The sequence below is a fragment of the Muntiacus reevesi genome, chromosome X, assembly GCF_963930625.1.
Source record: "Muntiacus reevesi chromosome X, mMunRee1.1, whole genome shotgun sequence".
Taxonomy (NCBI): Eukaryota; Metazoa; Chordata; class Mammalia; order Artiodactyla; family Cervidae; genus Muntiacus; species Muntiacus reevesi.
This window is the reverse complement of record NC_089271.1, coordinates 57509365-57528638: the sequence shown is the minus strand read 5'-3', so window position 1 is coordinate 57528638 and position 19274 is coordinate 57509365. Positions and strand designations below refer to the sequence as shown.

At 35.9% G+C, this 19274-nt stretch overlaps 1 non-coding gene and 1 pseudogene across 1 annotated transcript; both read right to left on the bottom strand.

Annotated features, from left to right (window-relative positions):
• Window positions 1–1828: 1828 nt before the first annotated feature.
• LOC136154237 (proteasome subunit alpha type-1 pseudogene) lies at window positions 1829–2629 on the bottom strand (annotated as a pseudogene).
• Window positions 2630–10745: 8116 nt separating this feature from the next.
• On the bottom strand, window positions 10746–10852 carry LOC136154863 (U6 spliceosomal RNA). The gene has a single exon (XR_010660569.1). It is a non-coding gene; the product is annotated as a U6 spliceosomal RNA (small nuclear RNA).
• Between the last annotated feature and the right edge of the window lie 8422 nt (window positions 10853–19274).

Sequence of the window (19274 nt, the reverse complement as noted above, 5' to 3'; positions counted from 1 at the left end):
TCCCAGGCAAGAATATTGTAGTGGGTTTTCATTTCCTTCTCCAGGGGATCTTCCTGACCCAGGGAAGTCTCTTGCATTCGCAGGTGGATTCTTTGCCACTGAGCTAGCAGCAAAGCCCCCATATCCTAAATACTACTCTTCTTAGATGTATGATTCGCAAATATTTTCTCCCATTTATTGGTTGTATTTTCATTCTGTGATAGTATCCTTTGACATGCATATTTTTAGTTTGATAAAGTCCAGGTTATTTTTTCTCTGTCACTTTTGCTTTTAGTGCTATATTAAAGAAAGTACTGCCTAACCCAAAGTCATGAAGATTTACTTATAAGAACTTTATCATATTAACCCTTATCTTTACATCTATGATACATTTTATGTAAATTTTCAAGTATGGTGGGAGGAAAGGTTTCAGTGTTATTCTTTTGCATGTAAATATATAATTGTGACAGTACAATTTGTTGAAGAGACTCTTCTTTCCACATTGGACAGTCTTGTGACCTTTGTGAAAAATCAATTGGCCACAAATATAAAGGCTTGTTTCTGAACTCTCAGTTATATTTCATTAATCTCTGTGACTATCCTTATGACACTATCACACCTCCTTCTGAAGCCTTAATGCCAAATTTAAAGTTGCAAAAGGTGTGTCCTTCAATTTTATCCTTCTTTGTCAACATTGTTTTTGCTATTTTGGGTCCATATGAATTTTAGAAGTAGCTTATCAACTTTGGAGGTTTTGACAGAGATTTCACTGAATATACAGATCAAATTATATATTATTGCCATTTTAGTTATATTGTTTTTCTGGTCCATGATATGAAATATCTTTACATTTATTGCATTTCCCTCAATTTTTTGTAGTCTTTAATGTAGTATTCTTTCACATCATTGCAAATTGTATTCCCAAATATTTTTTATGTCATTTTAAGTAGAATTGCTTTCTTTATTTGGTTTTTAGTATTTTAATTGATAATATAATTGATTTTGTTTATCTTGTATTCTACAAACAATAAAATTCTTATTATTTCTAAAATTTATAGTTGCTTTCTTAGAATTTTCTATAAACAAATCTAAGTCATCTGTGAATAGAGAGGTTTTACTCTTCCTTTCCAATCTACCTTTTATTTTTCAGGTGAAAGAATTTTATGTTACAGTTGTCTTTAAAACCACAAAGACACTATGTTCTTCATATAAAATACATTAGTACCGATAACTATGCTTTCTTGAAAATGATTATAGAAAACTTCTTAAAGAAAAATGAACTCCAATATATAGTTTCTGTGAAATTGCTTGGGAAAAACTCACATCTGAACTGATTCCTAAAACATACCATTCCATTCCACCATTCTGCATCTTCTGGTTCAAAGTATAGAATATCGTCATCAGTATATGCTCCTGCATTCCTACATGTATGATAAAGAATATATCAGTTCAGTTCAGTTCACAGTCTCAAGAGTCTTCTCCAACACCTCAGTTAAAAAGCATCAATTTTACAGCTCTCAGCTTTCTTTATGGTCCAACTCTCACATCCATACATGACTACTGGAAAAACCATAGCTTTGACTACATGGACCTTTGTTGGCAAAGTAATGTCTCTGTTTTTTAATATGCTGTCTAGGTTGGTCATAGCTTTTCTTCCAAGAAGCAAGCATCTTTTAATTTCATGGTTGCAGTCACCATCTTCAGTGATTTTGGAGTCCAAGAAAATAAAGTCTGTCACAGTTTCTGTTGTTTCTCCATCTATTTGCTATAATGTGATGGGACCAGATGCCATGATCTTCATTTTCTGAATGTTTAGTTAGTCTAATACATGTATAGACTGATTTATTATTTAATGTTCCATTGGTTCATCAGCCTTTTCTGTAGGTTCATCAGCAGGTTGAGGAGGTTGTATCTTTCTCTGCAGTCTGTCTTCAAGATCTTCCATGAGTGGAGACACATCATCATCATATACTAGAAATTCCAAGTCTTTACCAACAATCCCATTGAAAACATTTTCTGTAGTTAGATCCTGTTCTGTAGGAATTGTTTCTCAGAAGGCATGCAGACCATGTTTACCCAGTTCATTCAAATTGCACTCCAAAAACTTTGACATATATCTCTCCAAGTAAGTACAAGCTGATTGAGAATGGACTCCAATGAACATAGCCCTGCAGTCAAAATAGTTAGCAGATGGACAAATTTGGAAAATGTGAGGGTCCGTATTACAATCAGCAATGAGCAGCCCAACATCATATGGTCTCCAGCCATATCACTGCATTGGTATCTGGGTTTTGCTTCCAATTAGAGATACAAGACAAGGCACAGGAAGAGGTCTGTCAAATACAAATCTGGAATCCAAACACCCCTCGCACATAAAATCACATAACATCTAGCATCAGCAGTAAGTCTTGCAACTGAAATAGCAATACTGTTATCAACAAGGAACATTTTTTTCTGATGAGCTGTAAGTTCTGATTGTGCTGTCTTCAATACAACCAACACTGCGTGAGGTTTTTTATTTTTTATTTTTATTTCAGATAAAAAACCGTGGCTGAACCTTGTTTGACAGCTCAATTGCATATCCGATTTGATGAATCCTACCCTGAGGACTCCAATCAGTGACATCATTTTCATACTGGTTGCAAAACATGGTTACAGTGCAATCCTGGCTTTGGCCTCCTGCAAATCTGCAAATCCAGCAGCTGATTGTCTTCTTTAATATTTCCTCATCTGAACTAACTGTCCTGACTAGAGCCTATAGTTTGATGTTCCAAAAGAGTGGTGAAAGCAGACATATTTGTCTTGTTTCTGATTTTAAGTGGGAAATATTGTCTTTCTATATTAAATTTGATGTCAACTGTATTCCCTGGAGATTCCATTTATCAGGTTGAGGAAGTTCCCTTCTATTCATAGTTATGTGAGTGCTGTTTTATATAAAAATATAATGGGTTTTTAAAATTATTTTTTAAAATTTATTTTAAATTGTCAGAAAATTGCTTTAAAATGTTGTGCTGGTTTCTGCCATACAAAAACATGAATCGACCATAAGTATACATATGTCCCCTCCCTCTTGAAACTTCCTTCCACCCACCACCATATCCCAGCCCTCTATGTTGTCACAGAGCACCAGGTTGAGGTCTCTGTGTTATGCAGCAACTTCCCACTAGCTATCTACTTTACATATGGTAATGTGTATGTTTCAATGTAGCTCTCTCAATTTGTTCCAACTTCTCCTTCCCAGTTGTGTTCGCATGTCTTTTCTCTATGTCTGTGTCTCTATTTCTGCCCTGAAAATAGGTTCACCATACCATTTTTTCTAGCATATATATGCTTTAATATACAATATGTGTTTTTTCTCTTTTTGACTTACTTCACTCTGTATAACAGGCTGCAGGTTCATCCACCTCAGTTCAGCTAACTCCATTTCATGGCTGAGTAGTATTCTATTGTATATATGTACCACCACTTCTTTATACATTCATCTTTGTAAACAGTGCTTCGATGAACAAGTTGGGGTACACATGGGAACACAATTGGGGTACATGTGTATTTTAGGATTGTGGTTTTCTCAGGGTATATACCCAGTAGTGGGATTGCTAGGTCATATGGTAGATTTATTCCTAGTTTTTAAGGAATCTCCATGCTATTCTCCATAGTAGCTGTATCAGTGTATATTCTTACCAACAGTGTAAGAGGGTCCCCTTTTTGCCACATCCTTTCTAGCATTTATTGGTTGTAACTTTTTGAATTATGGCCATTCTGACTGGTGTGAACAATAATGAACAATGTTGAGCATATTTCCATGTGTTTATTGGCCATCTGTATTTCTTGGAGAAATGTCTGTTTAGGTCTCCCACCCATTTATTGACTGAGTTGTTTGTTTTTCTGATATTGAGCTTCATGAGTTGCATGTATATGTTGGAGATCAATCCTTTCAGTTGCTTGATTTGCAGTTATTTTCTCCTATTCTGAGGGTTTTAGTTTCATCTTGTTTATAGTTTCCTTTGCTGTGCAAAAGGTTTTAAGTTTCATTAGGTCTTAGGTTTTTTTTTGTTTTTTTGTTTTTAATTTTTGTTACTCTTGGAGCTGTGTCAAGGGGGATCTTGCTTTGAATTTTGTTAAAGAGTGTTCTGTTTTCCACTAATTTTCACAATATTGATTCTTTCAATCCAAGAACATATTATAGCTCTCCATCTGTTTATACTGTCTTTTATTTCTTTCATCAGTTTCTTATAGTTTTATGCATGCAGTCTTTTGTAGCTGAGTATATTTTTATTTGTAGGTAGGTTGAACTTTAGATAGGTTTATTTCTAAGTATTTTATTATTTTTGTTGCAATGGTAAATGGGATTTTTTTCATTATATTTTTCTTTCTGATTTTTCCTTGCTAGTGTACAGGAATACAAAGGCTTTATGTGTAATCATTTGGTATCCTGCAACTACACTAAATTCATTGATGAGCTCTAGTAATTTTCTTGTTATATATCTAGTTTCCTTTGTATAGTATCCTGTCTTCTGCAAACAGTGAGAGTCTTACTTCTTATTTTCTAGCCAGAATTTCCTTTATTTCTTTTTTCTTCTCTGATTGCCATGGCTAAAACTTTCAAAACTATGTTGAATAATAATGATGAGAGCGGGCACCCTTGACTTTTTTCCTGATCTTAGAAGAAATTTCGCTTTCAGTTTTTCACCACTGAGGATGTTTTCTGTAGGTTTGTCATAAATGGCCTGTTATATGTTGAGTTAAGTTTCTTCTGTGCCTATTTTCTAAAGCATTTTTATCATAAATGTGTGTCAAATATTGTTAGATGATTTTCTGCATCTGTTGAGATAACCATATGATTTTATCTTTCAATTTGATAATACAGTGTATCACAATAATTAACTTGCATATATTGAAGAATTTTTTGCATCCCTGGGATAAATCCTACTTGATTATCACGTAGGAACCTTTTAAAGTGTTATAGGATTCAGTTTGCTAGTGTTTTGTTGAAAATTTTGGCACCTGTGTTCACGATTGATATTAGCCTGTAACTATTTTTCTGGGATATCTTTTTCTGATTTTTGTAGCAGGAGGTTGGTGGTCTCATAGAATGAGGTTGGGAGTGTTCCTCCACCTGCAATTTTTTGTAAGAGTTTGAGAAGGATTGGTGTTATGTCTTCCCTAGACATTTGATAGAGTTCACCTGTGAAGCTATCTGAACCTGGTCATTCACTTTTTGGGATCGTTTTGATTGCAGTTTTTATTTCAGTGATTTTCACTGGTCTTTTCTTAATTTCTATGTCTTTCTGGTTCACTATTAGAAAGTTATCCTTTTCTAAGAATTTGTCTATTTCTTCCATGTTCTCCATTTTATTGGCATAGAGTTTTTAATAGTAGTCTCTTATGATCTTTTTATTTCTGTTGTCCATTGTAACTTCTTTTTCATTTTTAATTTTATTGATTTGATTATTTTGCCTTTTTTCTTAATGGGTTTGGCTGATGGTTTGTCAATTTTGTTTATCTTCTTAAATAACCTGCTTTTAGCTTTATTGATATTTTCTATCTTCATTTTGTTTTCATTTATTTCTGCTCTGCTCTTCATGATTCCTTTTCTTCTACTAATTTTGGGATTCTTGTCCTTTTATTAGCTGTTTTAGGTATAAGGTTATGTTATTTGTTTAATGGATTCCTAGTTTCTTGAGGTAGACTATTATTGCTATAAATTTCTCCCTTATCACTGCTTTTGATGCATCCCATTGGTTTTGAATTATTATGCTTTCATGGTCATTTGTTTCTAGATAATTCTTAAATTCCTTCTTCAGTGAACTCTTGGTTATTTGGACACATATTGTTTAGCCTCCATGTGTTTTTTACAGTTTTTATTTTTTTACAGTTTTTATTATTTTAGTTCATATAACATTTTGGCTGGAAAAGATATTTGATATGATTTAAATTTTCTTAAATCTATCCAGGCTTGATTTATGATCCAACATGTGATATATCCAGGGGACTGTTCTATGTACACTTGAGAAAAAAAGTGCATTCTACTGCTTTTGGATGAACTGTCCTGTAGTTACCAATGAAATTTATCTGGTCTGATGTGTGATTTAAGGCTTGTATTTCCTTATTAATCTTCTGTCTTGATGATCTGCCCATTGATGTAAGTGGGGTGTTTAAGACCTCTACTGTTGTTGTGCTACCGCTGATTTCCCCTTTAATATCTGTTAACATTGTCCATATATATTGAGGTGCTCCTATGTTGGGTACACAAATATTTACATTTGTTATGTCTTATTGAATTGAACCTTAATCATTATATAGTGTTCTTCCTTGCTTCTTGTAATATTATTTATTTCAAAGTCTCTTTTGTCTGATATGAGAACTCTTTTTCTGGCTTTCTTTTGATTTCCATTTGCATGGAATATCTTAAACATCCCCTCACTTTCAGTCTGATGTGTCTCTAGTTTTGAAATGGGTCTTTTGTAGACAACATACACATGTGTCTTGTTTTTGTATCCATTCAGCCGGTCTATACCTATTGTTTGGAGTATTCAATCCATTTACATTTAAACTAGTCATTGATATATATATATATATATATATACGTTTCTATTGGCATTTTTAATTTTAGGGATTTGTTTTTGTAGGTCTTTTTCCTTTTCTTGTGTTTCCTATCTAGGAAAATCTGTTTAGCATTTGTTTTACTTCTGGTTTGATGGTGCTGAATTATTTTAATTTTTGCTTGTCATTAAAGCTTTTCTATTTCTCCATTAATTCTGAATGAGACCCTTGCTGGGTAAAATAACCTTGGTTGCAGGTTTTGTTTTATTTTGTTTTTCCTTTTCATTACTTTAAATTTATTCTTCCACTCTCTTCTGGACTGTAGGTTGTCTGCTGAAAAAAATAGCTATTTACCTTATGATTACTTTGCATGTTATTTTTTCCTTTTCCCTTGTTTCTTTTGATATTTCTTTGTGCCTCATTCTTGTTAGTTTGATTAATATGTGTCTCAATGTGTTTTTCCTTGGGTTTATCCTGTTAAGTCTGTCTTCACTTTTTGGACTTGATTGACTATTTTCTTTCCCATGATAGGAACATTTTGACTATAATCCCTTCTAATAACTTCTGAGAGCATTTCTCCTCTTTCTGGGACCACTATAATTCAAACATTGGTGTTTAATATTGTCTCAGAGTTCTCTAAGACTGTCCTCAGTTCTTTTCATTTTTTTCTTTATTCTGCTCTTCAGCAGTGGTTTCCACCATTCTATATTCCAACTCACTTATCCATCCTTCTGCTTCAATTTTTCTGCTACTGATTTCTTCTATAGTATTTTTAATCTCAGTATTTGTGTTGTTCATCACTATTTTTTCTTTCTTACAGGCTCATGTTAAATGTATTAAAAGATACTTGCATTTTATCCATTCCATTTTTAGATTTTAGAACAACTTGATTTTGGAACAACTTTACTATCATTATTAAGAATTTGTTTTTAGGTATTTTGGCTATTTCTTCTTTGTTTATTTGTTCTTATGTATTTTTATCTTGCTCTTTCATCTGCATGATATTTGTGTCTGTTCATTTTGTCTAACTTACTGTATTTGAGGTCCCTTTTCTTCAGGCTGTAGGGTCATATTTCTTGCTTTTTGTCTCTTCCTCTGATCGGTGAGGTTGATCCAATGGCTTCTGTTGGCTTCCTGTTGGAAGGAATTTGTGCTTGCATTCTCGTGGGATGAGATGGGTTTTCTTTCTCTGATGGTCATGGCTGTATGAGGTAGTGTGTTATGGGTTGTCTGTGGGCAGCCTGTCTGCTAATGATTGTATTTGTGTTCCTATCCTGTTGTTTGTTGTTTCAGTGGGGCATCCAGGGCTGGATGCTCTAGGCCATTGGGTGGTTCTAGGTCTTGAATTCGGGCAGAGGAACTTGTAGGAGATTTAACACTCCCTGTGGCCAGGAGTTGTCTGGGGGTTTAGCATCCTAGACTCAGCATACCCACACCTGAGGCTCAGGTTTGTCTTCTGTTCAGGAAACCAACACCTTGCTAACCAAGTATTAATCATGGCAATGAAAGGGAAAGTGTTAATCACTCAGTCGTGTTGACTCTTGCAACCCCATAGACTAGCCCACCAGGCTCCTCTGTCCATGGTAAGAATACTGAAATGGGTTGTCATTCATTTCTCCATGGGATATTCCCAATGCAGGGATTGAACTTGGGTCTCCTGCATTACAGGTAGATTCTTAACCTCTTAGCCACCAGGGAAGCCCTAGTCATGGCAATAATGGGGATTAAAACAAAGAAACAAAAGAAAACCCACCAATAAACAAGAAAAAAATTTGAAATCCAGACAATGGTAAAAGCAAAATCAGACAAAGTGGATCAAAAACAGGGGAACACACACACACACACACAAGGAGCCAAAACAGATCAAAGAAAACAAAGTGGAAGAGTGACCTGATGAACAAAAGAAACCAAAATGATACTCAACAATTAAAAACAAAACTATCTAAAGCACAAATCCAAACAGTGTCACCTGAGGAATAAAATAATGAAAATAAAACAAAAATGATTTAAAAAAATAGAAAAACAAAGTGAAATACAAGCATATAGAATACACACACACACACACACACACACACACACACACACAAGAAAAAGTGCAACAATAAAGAACCAGACAAAATCCAAATAAAACAACAAACAAAAACACAGAATAACATAAAGCCAAAGTAAAACTATATGACAAATATGTGACTAAAATATTCTCAAAAGCTTAAATAGAATAATAATAATAATAAAACAACCACAACAAAGAAACAAAGAAGGGAGAAAAAAATTTTTTTAAAAATCCAAAACTAACAACAGAATAGATCAAAACATAAAAATAGCAATAAATATGTTCCTAGAGTCTCAACTCTCAAAACCCTTGCCCCTGCTGTGAGCCACAGCATGTCTCTGCCTTTCTGGGAGGCCGTTTAGTACTGGGGAAGGCTGTCCTCTAGACCTGCTATGGGGTCACCTCAGACTTTAATTTGGCCTTACTACCACTTGTGCTTGCCTCTAATGTCCACGGCTGCAAGAACTAGAGCATTTTCTTTTGTGGGAACACTCACTGTCCTTTTACATATTCCTTGCAGACAGAGTCTACCTAGTTGACCATGTAGATTTAATCTGCAGCTTGTACAACTGATGGAAAAGTTTTTGATTCTCTTCCTTATTTGTTCTGCCCCTGGAGCTCAATTGTGGTTTTACCCCCACTTTAGCAAGTGGGTCATCCACATGGGTTTTACTCCTGAGGCTGCCCTGGAGGAGTTGGACCTGCTCCAGTGAGGACTGGGCATGGAGGTGGCATGACTGCTTGGATCATAGGAACCTTGGCAGCACCAGGTGTGTAGGGAAGCTAGTGGCCATAGGTGCATGAGATATGACTGTTATGATTCTTTTCTAGTCTCAGGCAGCTGATGCATCAAAAGACCTCACTGGATGGTCCTTCTCTATTGCTGGGCACATCAGGTGCTCAAAGGGCCATCCTCCCTGGAGTCTTTATTCCTCAGCTGCTGGCACTGGCATGTGGATAGAGACAACCTGCAATGATGGTACCACCCCTTGTGTGTGACTCAGCAATAGCACCATTCTTCTATGGCTGCCCAGCTTTCCTCCAAAGTCATTCCTTGCCATGGTTTTCCTCCTTCTCATTCCCTCAGGCCATCTCACTACAGTAAACAGCAGTCCTTGCCCTGGGATTGCTCTCCAACCCCTAATTTTTTTTTTTTTTGGTGGCTACCTGCTCTATCATTGGTTAACTGAGGTGAGTTAAACACTCCTACTATTACTGTCTTCTGCCAATTTAACTTTGCATTTCCTTTGGTTTATAGTTTACATTTTATGATGATATTCAACATACACAGATATATGATAGTTATATACTGATTATATATTTATTGTGGATTCTACTTTTATTATTATAAATTGTCCCTTTTATCTCCTTTGCTATTTTTTAGTCTTCAATTCAATTTATTCTTTCACTAATGTCACAAACCCAGTTGTCTCTCTCATTTTTGGGGGGAGGTGCTCGTGCGTGGTGGGGAATGTCATAGATTTTTATTTCTTTTTCTTTGACCCTTTCTTATTTATTTTGCTTTAAATGCATTCTTTTATTTTTTTTTTTCAGTGCAAATCATAAAACACAAAGGTTGATTTTATTTTATTTTTTTTCTTTTTTGCATTTCAGTGGGTTTTGTCATACATTGATATGAATCAGCTATAGAGTTACACGTATTCCCCATCCCGATCCCCCCTCCCACCTCCCTCTCCACCCGATTCCTCTGGGTCTTCCCAGTGCACCAGGCCCGAGCACTTGTCTCATGCATCCCACCTGGGCTGGTGATCTGTTTCACCATAGATAATATACATGCTGTTCTTTCGAAACATCCCACCCTCACCTTCTCCCACAGAGTTCAAAAGTCTGTTCTGTACTTCTGTGTCTCTTTTTCTGTTTTGCATATAGGGTTATCGTTACCATCTTTCTAAATTCCATATATATGTGTTAGTATGCTGTAATGTTCTTTATCTTTCTGGCTTACTTCACTCTGTATAATGGGCTCCAGTTTCATCCATCTCATTAGAACTGATTCAAATGAATTCTTTTTAATGGCTGAGTAATATTCCATGGTGTATATGTACCACAGCTTCCTTATCCATTCATCTGCTGATGGGCATCTAGGTTACTTCCATGTCCTGGCTATTACAAACAGTGCTGCGATAAACATTGGGGTGCACGTGTCTCTAAAATTATGGAACGCTTCACAAATTTTCATGTCATCCTTGTGCAAGGGCCATGCTAATCTTCTCTATATCTTTCCAATTTTAGTATATGTGCTGCCGAAGCAAGCACTGGTCCTTGTTTTTTATTCTCATGTGCCTAAAGAGTTGGTACAGTGGTGTATAAGGAGGCAATGAATATTTCAGGCTTGTAAGTTGTATGCCCAGGCCTACTTCAGTTGGTATAATAGAATAATATTGAGTATTGTTCTAAATACTTTAAGTGGGTTAATTTAATAAATCTATGAGGCAGATACCATCATTATGTCCATTATGCAAAAGTAGAAATTCAGGTAAGAGAAGTTACTTGTCCAAGATCACAGAGCTGGAATATGGAAGAGTCAGCATTCTAACACAGACTGCCTGGCTTCAGACTTTGTGGTCTTAAACACTATTCTGTACTGGTTTCATATAACTGTTCTTGTACAAGTTACTGGGTATGAAGAAAGTATAAATTCTATTTTACTTTTTCTCTCAGGTTTCTCAATGCCATCCTGTTGTAGACTGACTGTTTTGAAAGACTGTCAGTGACATACTGGATACAGACTTCTGGTTAACTTTGATTGATTTTGCAACATCTAGGGCAGAGAGAAGAAATCATGAATTAAGGTTCCATTTGACCCATCCCTAGGAAATGGCCCAGAGGGAAGGTTCACACATTCATCACCTTAACCTTTGCATAAGGTTCTCCTTTTGCCATTATGCCTCCCACTTCCCTGGTCCCTGTTAAGAGTTGCCTTTAGGCAGGCAATGTAACTTTGTCTAAGCATTAAAGGACATAAAATACAGCTACACTCTCAACTAAAGAATCCTGTATTAATTAAGGTTATATAAGTAAGTTGCTATTAAAACAAAAAGACTTCAAACCTAAGAGGATTAATTAAGACAGAAATTTCTCTCTTGTAACTGTCCAAAGGTGAGTGATTCAGACTGATGAATCGTCCTGTATCCTTAGGTTTATCTAGGGGAAATCTCCAGAGGTCAAGCAGGGGGGTGGGATGAACCTGTCCTGTGAACCATTTTCTGGGGATAGAATAACTTGGGGATAGACCTTCCTCTTAGTTGCTCCACCATTTCTTGGAATATTTTCTTCATCTGAATGACTTTAATTGGGTCACCATAATCTCTTCTTTCAAGCAGATGAGGTTAGTGGCAAACAGATTAATCTTTAAGAAGATGATCAGGAAGTTGCACCATGTCCATTTGCAGCTCATTGGATAGGAGTTAGTTATGCTGTCATAAATAGTTGTAAGGTTAGGAAGTATCACCTCTAGTTGGATACTTGGTCACTCAGCTGAAGTTAAGGATGGGTCTATTACTAAAAGGAAAGATGAGAAAATGTATACTGAGGGAGAGTTAGCAATTTTAGATCCCAGTATCAATCACCTGTGTTCACTATTGAGCTTCAGCCATTACTGGAGATGGTTAGCCTAGGGACATTAAGGACAAAATGTTAGGGACAATTTTGTGAAGGATAAAGAAATGTTATTCGGGGCGGGGGGGGGGGGAATCTCACCCTAAAAGAAGAGAGGGCCAACAAGACAAGATTAGCTCAATAAAAATGTCTCAACTAGAGAAAAGTAAATACAGTGTGGCAAAAGTCATTTGTATTTGCCCTAGGCTCCAGGTCTTTGTGCATTCATTTCTAAGTCTTTGAGGAAGGACACTATGAATAAAGGATAAAGCAGCTGTTTTTACCAAAACCTCTGAAGAAGCAAGGATACTAAGTATGACAAACTATAATACCAAAAGGAGAAGGAATATGTCTGTTTACATATAGCTTGGCTTTTGAAAGTCTGATACCAGTTCAGTTCATGACTGCTCAGTCTTGCCTGACTGTTTGTGACTCCATGGACTGCAGCTCACCAGCCCTCCCTGTCCAACACCAACTTCCGGAGTTTATCCAAACTCATGTCCATTGTGTCAGTGATGCCATCCAACCGTCTCACCCTCTGTCGTCCCCTTCTCCTCCTGCCTTCAATCTTTCCCAGCATCAGGATCTTTTCAAATGAGTCAGTCTTCGCATCATGTGGCCAAAGTATTGGAGTTTCAGATTCAACATCAGTCCTTCCAATGAACACTCAGTACTGATCTCCTTTAGGATGGATTGATTGGATCTCTTCGCAGTCCAAGGGACTCTCAAGAGTCTCCTCCAACACCACACTTCAAAAGCATCAATTCTTCAGTGCTCAGCTTTCTTTACAGCCCAACTCTCACATCCATACATGACTATTGGAAAAGAAAGTCTAATATATCCTAGAATAAAGAGTAGAAATCATATTAGCTAGTGGATGCTCAGAGATCTTTTTTCTTAACTATTTTTTAAAATATGTTTTGTTTATTAAGTACTTCTTATGTGCCAGGCACTATAATGAAAGCTTTTATCTATATTATCTCATTTAATCCTCAGACCAACCTTATAAAGTAGTTATTTTTAAGCTGTTAGGAGACTAGGGCCCAATGAAATTGAAAGTAACTTTTCCCAAGGTTGAAAGCTAGTAGGTGGTAAAACCTGGATTCAACTTAAGTCCTTCTTAACTTCACAATCTTCACTTATAACCACTATGTTGCATAAAATTATTAAGGAAAGAAGTAAAAAAAAATCAACGATAAACATGGCAGGAACTTGAAGTCCTTAAATAGTGGGAAAGAAGGAGGACTAGAGAAATATGGTTTATTGTTTAAAATTCTAGTGCAGTGTAACCTAGAAAAACACAAATTGACCTGGAAATTACTAATTTAATGGCAACTGCAGTAAACTATGAAAGCATCACCATGGAAAGTTATAAAGGTACTATCCAAACACATGGAGAATAATCAACTGCTCTCATCTAATATGAGGAGAAATAACAATAATTAAAGGATTTCCTAGAATATAACCCCTCTCAAAAGGGGCAAATAAAGTCTTGAAGTTTTAATCTAAGAGAGTATATTTACCTAGGGATAGAGAGGGAGTCATAAACAAACCTTAAAAGTTCAGTAAACAAATTAATAATTATTTCTAACATATGGTTCTTTTTCTAGCGAATTCAATTTCCAGTATGATATGTTGGTATTTACTCTTTGTGAAATTTTTGGTATTCATGCATAAATGGGAATTTTACATTTTCCTTTGAATATATGATTTAGAAAAATGTTCTGCTTTGGGATCTGTTAATTTATTAAACTGTTTTAGAACATAATGGTTATACTTATTATGGTTTATCCCTTTTATTAATCAATTTTATATTTTATTTATGATATTGTTACTTTATTATTTTGTCTTTAAAATTACATTTTCATATATAATTCACTACATGTTCACTTGATATTTTTGTTACTAAGTTGGCATCCAAGCATTAATTACTAAGAAGAAGGTATTTTCAAATATTTGATAGAATTCAATAATAGTGTGCAATTTGACTTATGGAAAATTTTTCTCTCAGGAAAATGTCTATTCCATAAAGTAAAGCATACCTTTCACATCTGTTTTGCCTTTAATATTTTGGTGTCTTATTTTGAAAAGTACATGCAACTACTGAAAAATACATCAATCATAAAAGTGATCAAAATAATTGAAATGAGATCTGTAAAATGAGATGAAAGAACTTCTGGATCTACCATTTGTTTGTATGGAATTACTGAGCAGGAGTAGACCACTTTCCTTCTGTGGGCCTTAGTTTCTACATAGATAAAATACTGGATAAAGGGTTCCAATAACTCTGATGTTTTGGAATAAAGAAAAATGAAGTTTGCTAGGACGTGGGCTGGATGCTTTCTCTTTGCACTTCTAGATCTATGATCCTTCATTCATTTATAAGGAAACTGAGCCAAGCAGAGTTTATGGTTGGCTTTGACCCTCATTGTAGTTTTGATTACATTTCCCTGATGATGGGTCATGTTGAGCATCTTTCCATGTTGGCAATCTGCATGTCTTCTTTGGAAAAATGTATATTTAGATCCTATGATACTTTTTCCTATGACATTTTGAATTGGGTTGTAAGTTGTTTATATGTTTTGGATATCAACTCTGTATTAGCCATAGTATTTGCAAATATCTTCTCCTATTCAGTAACTTGTCTTTCAGTTTTTTTTTTTTTGGGGGGGGGGGTTCCTTCAAAAAAGTAAAAGGTTTTGGTTTGATGTTGTCCGTTTGTTTATTTTTGCTTTTGCTAGCCTTACCATAAAAAGAGAGATTAAAAAAAATGCTAAAATTTATTTTAAAGGCTGTATTTCTTATATTTTCTTCTAGTTTATTATTTCAGGTCTTACATTTAAGCTTTTAATCAATTTTGAGTTAATATCTTTCCAGTTTTACTGAGATGTAATTGACATACAGTACAAGTTCAAGGTGCAAAGCAATATTAATTCAACTTACATATATCATTAAATAATTACCACAATAGGCTTAGTGACAATCCATCATCTCATATAGATACATTAAAAATAGAAAAAAGAAAAACTTTCCTCTGATGAGAAATCATAGGATTTATTCCATTAAAACTTTATAATGTACAGTGGTGTTATCTTTGAAAAGTGAAAGTAAAGTCTCTCAGTCTTGTCTGACTCTTTGTGACCGCATGGTCTGTAGCTCGCCAGGCTCTTCCATCCATGGGATTTTCCAGGCAAGAGTGCTGGAGTCGGTTGCCATTTCCTTCTCCAGAGGATATTCCCAACCAGGGATCAAACCTGATTCTCCCGCATTATAGGCAGACACTTTACTGTCTGAGCCACCAGGGAAATCTTAATGTTATCTTTATTATCTTGCATAATACATCACTAGTACTCTTTTCTCTTATAACTGAACTGTGTATCATTTGAGAAACTTCATTTAATCTCCAAAACCCTGTCTTAATTCATTTCAGTTCAGTCACTCAGTCTTGTCCATCTTTGTGTCCCCATGGACTACAGCACACCAACACCAACTCCTAGAGTTTACTCAAACTCATGTTCATTGAGTCGGTGATGCTATCCAACCATCTCATCCTCTGTCGTCCCCTTTTCCTTCCTCCTTCAGTCTTTCCCAGTATCAGGGTATTTTCCAATGAGTCAGTTCTTCGCATCAGGTGGCCAAAGTATTGGAGTGTTAGCTTCAGCATCAGTCCTTCCAATGAATATTCAGGACTGATTTCCTTTAGGATGGACTGACTGGATCTCTTTGCAGTCCAAGAGACTCTCAAGAGTCCTCTCCACCACAGTTGAAAAGCATCAATTCTTTGGAGCTCAGCTTGCTTTATAGTCCAACTCTCACATCCATACATGACTACTGGAAAAACCATAGCTTTGACTAGACAGACCTTTGTTGGTAAAGTAATGTCTCAGCTTTTTAATAGACTATCTAGGTTGATCATAGTTTTTCTTCCAAGGAGCAAGTGTCTTTTAATTTCAAGGCTTCAGTCACCATTCACAGTGATTTTGGAGCCCAAGAAAATAAAGTCTCTCACTGTTTCCATTGTTTTCCCATCTATTTGCATGAAGTGATGGGACCAAATGCCATGATCTTCATTTTTTGAATGTTGAGTTTTAAGCCAGATTTTTCACTCTCATCTTTCACTTTCATCAAAATGCTCTTTAATTCCTCTTCACGTTCTGCTTAAGAGTGGTGTCACACCATTGTTCCATGTTTGGTCCCAGCCATTGCTTCTTGACCTGCATGCAGATTTCTTAGGAGGCAGAGAAGGCAGTCCAGTATTTACATCTCTTTACGAATTTTCCAGTTTGTTGTGATCCACACAGTCAAAGGCTTCTGGGTAGTAAGTGAAACAGAAGTAGATATTTTTCTGAAATTCTCCTGCTTTTTCTATGATACAGCAAATGTTGGCAATTTGATCTCTGGTTCCTTTGCCCTTTCTAAATCCAGCTTGAACATTTGGAAGTTCATGGGTCATGTACTGTTGAAGACTATCTCAGAGAATTTTGAGAAATACTTTGCTAGCATGTGAGATGAGTGTAATTGTGTGGTAGTTTGAACATTTTTTAGCACTGCTTTTCTTTGGGATTGGAATGAAAACTAACCTTTTCCAGTTCTGTGACTAGTGTTGAGTTTTCTAAATTTGCTGGCCTATTGAGGGCAGCACTTTCACAGCATCATCTTTTAGGATTTGAAATAGCTCAACTGAAATTCCATCACCTCCACTGACTTTGTTCTTGTGATGCTTCCTAAGGCCCACTTGACTTCACATTCCAGCGTGTTTGGCTCTAGGTCAGTGATCACAATGTTGTGGTTATTTGAGTCATTAAGATCTTCTTTGTATAGTTCTTCTGTGTATTCTTGCCACCTCTTCTTAATATCTTCTTCTGCTACTAGGTTCATACCATTTCTGTCCTTAATTTTACCCATCTTTGCATGAAATGTTCCCTTGGAATCTCTAATTTTCTTGAAGAGTTCTCTCATCTTTCCCATTCTATTGTTTTCCTCTATTTCTTTGCATTGATCACTTAGGATGGCTTTCTTATTTCTCTTTGCTATTCTTTGGAACCCCCTGTCTCTCACAGCCACAAATCTGATTTGTTTTTCTATAAATGGTTTTCTAGGTTAGTTATTGAATCATAATTGATCAATACCACTGTGTTAGTCCTTGGTATACAACATGGTATACAACTTTGTGTACATCTGATATTTCTACACATTTCAAAATGATTGCCAGAATAAGTCTAGCCATCATCTGTCATCAACAAATATATTATATAATTATTAACTATGTACCTCACACCATTTATTTGGTACCTATGTCTCATGTAATATGTAACTAAAAGTTTGTAGCTCTTAATCTCTTTTACCCATTTTTCCCTTCTCCCCCCGCCAATTGTCACCCTCTCAGCAACCATCTGTTTCTCTGTGACTCTGATTCAGTTTGACTATGTTCATTTGTTTGACTTTTACATTCCACATATAAATATTGAATCATATGATATTTTTTTTTCTCTGTCAAGCATATTTCACTTAGCATAATACCTCTAGGTCCATCCATATTGTTACAAATAGCAAGATTTAATTTTTTATGGCTAATGCTTCATTTTGTATATATACACCACATTGTGCTTATTCACTCATTTTTGATGGTTATTTAGGTTGTTTCCATAAGTGAACCATTATAAATAATGCTGCATTGAATATAAGGGTGCATATGTCTTCAAATTACAATTTTGGTTCTTTTTTTTTTTTATAAATACTCAGGATTTGGATTTCTGGATTATATGGTAGTTCTGTTTCAAAGTTTTAAAGAGTTTTCATACTGTTTTCCACCGTAGCTGCACCAATTTATATTCCCACCAGTGTTCATGAGCATTCCCTTTTCTCCAAGTCCTTACCAACACTAGTTATTTGTTGTCATTTTAGTAATAGCCATTCTAGCTGATGTGAGGTGATATTTCATTGTGTTTTGATCTGCATTTCCCTCATGATGAGTGATGCTGAGCATCGTTTCATGTACCTATTGACCACGTGTTATGTTCTCTTTGGAAAACAATGTCTATTCAGGTCCTCTGCTCGTTCTTTAAATTGAGTTGTTTCAATGAGGTACCATTATATGCCAGTCAGGATGACTGCTATCCAAAAGTCCACAAGCAATAAATGCTGGAGAGGGTGTGGAGAAAAGGGAACCCTCTTACACTGTTGGTGGGAATGCAAACTAGTACAGCCACTATGGAGAACAGTGTGGAGATTCCTGAAAAAACTGGAGTTAGAACTGCCATATGACCCAGCAATCCCACTTCTGGGCATACACACTGAGGAAACCAGATCTGAAAGAGACACATGCACCCCAATGTTCATTGCAGCACTGTTTATAATAGCCAGGACACGGAAGCAACCTAGATGCCCATCAGCAGACGAATGGATAAGGAATCTGTGGTACATATACACCATGGAATATTACTCAGCCATTAAAAAGAATTCATTTGAATCAGTTCTAATGAGATGGATGAAACTGGAGCCCATTATACAGAGTGAAGTAAGCCAGAAAGATAAAGAACATTACAGCATACTAACACATATATATGGAATTTAGAAAGATGGTAACAATAACCCTATATGCAAGACAGAAAAAGAGACACAGAAGTACAGAACAGACTTTTGAACTCTGTGGGAGAAGGTGAGGGTGGGATGTTTCGAAAGAACAGCATGTATATTATATATGGTGAAACAGATCACCAGCCCAGGTGGGATGCATGAGGCAAGTGCTCGGGCCTGGTGCACTGGGAAGACCCAGAGGAATCGGGTGGAGAGGGAGGTGGGAGGGGGGATCGGGATGGGGAATACGTGTAACTCTATGGTTGATTCATATCAATGTATGACAAAACCCACTGGAAATAAATAAATAAATAAATAAATTGAGTTGTTCGCTTTTCTTGTTGTTGTATGAGTTTTCTATATATTTTGGATATTAAACCCTTGTCTAATACATCATTGACAAATATCTTCTCCCACTCAGTAGTTGGCCTTTTCATCTTCTACATAAGTTCCTTCACTGTGTTAAAGCTTTTTGATCTGATGCAGTCCTATTTGTTTATTTTTA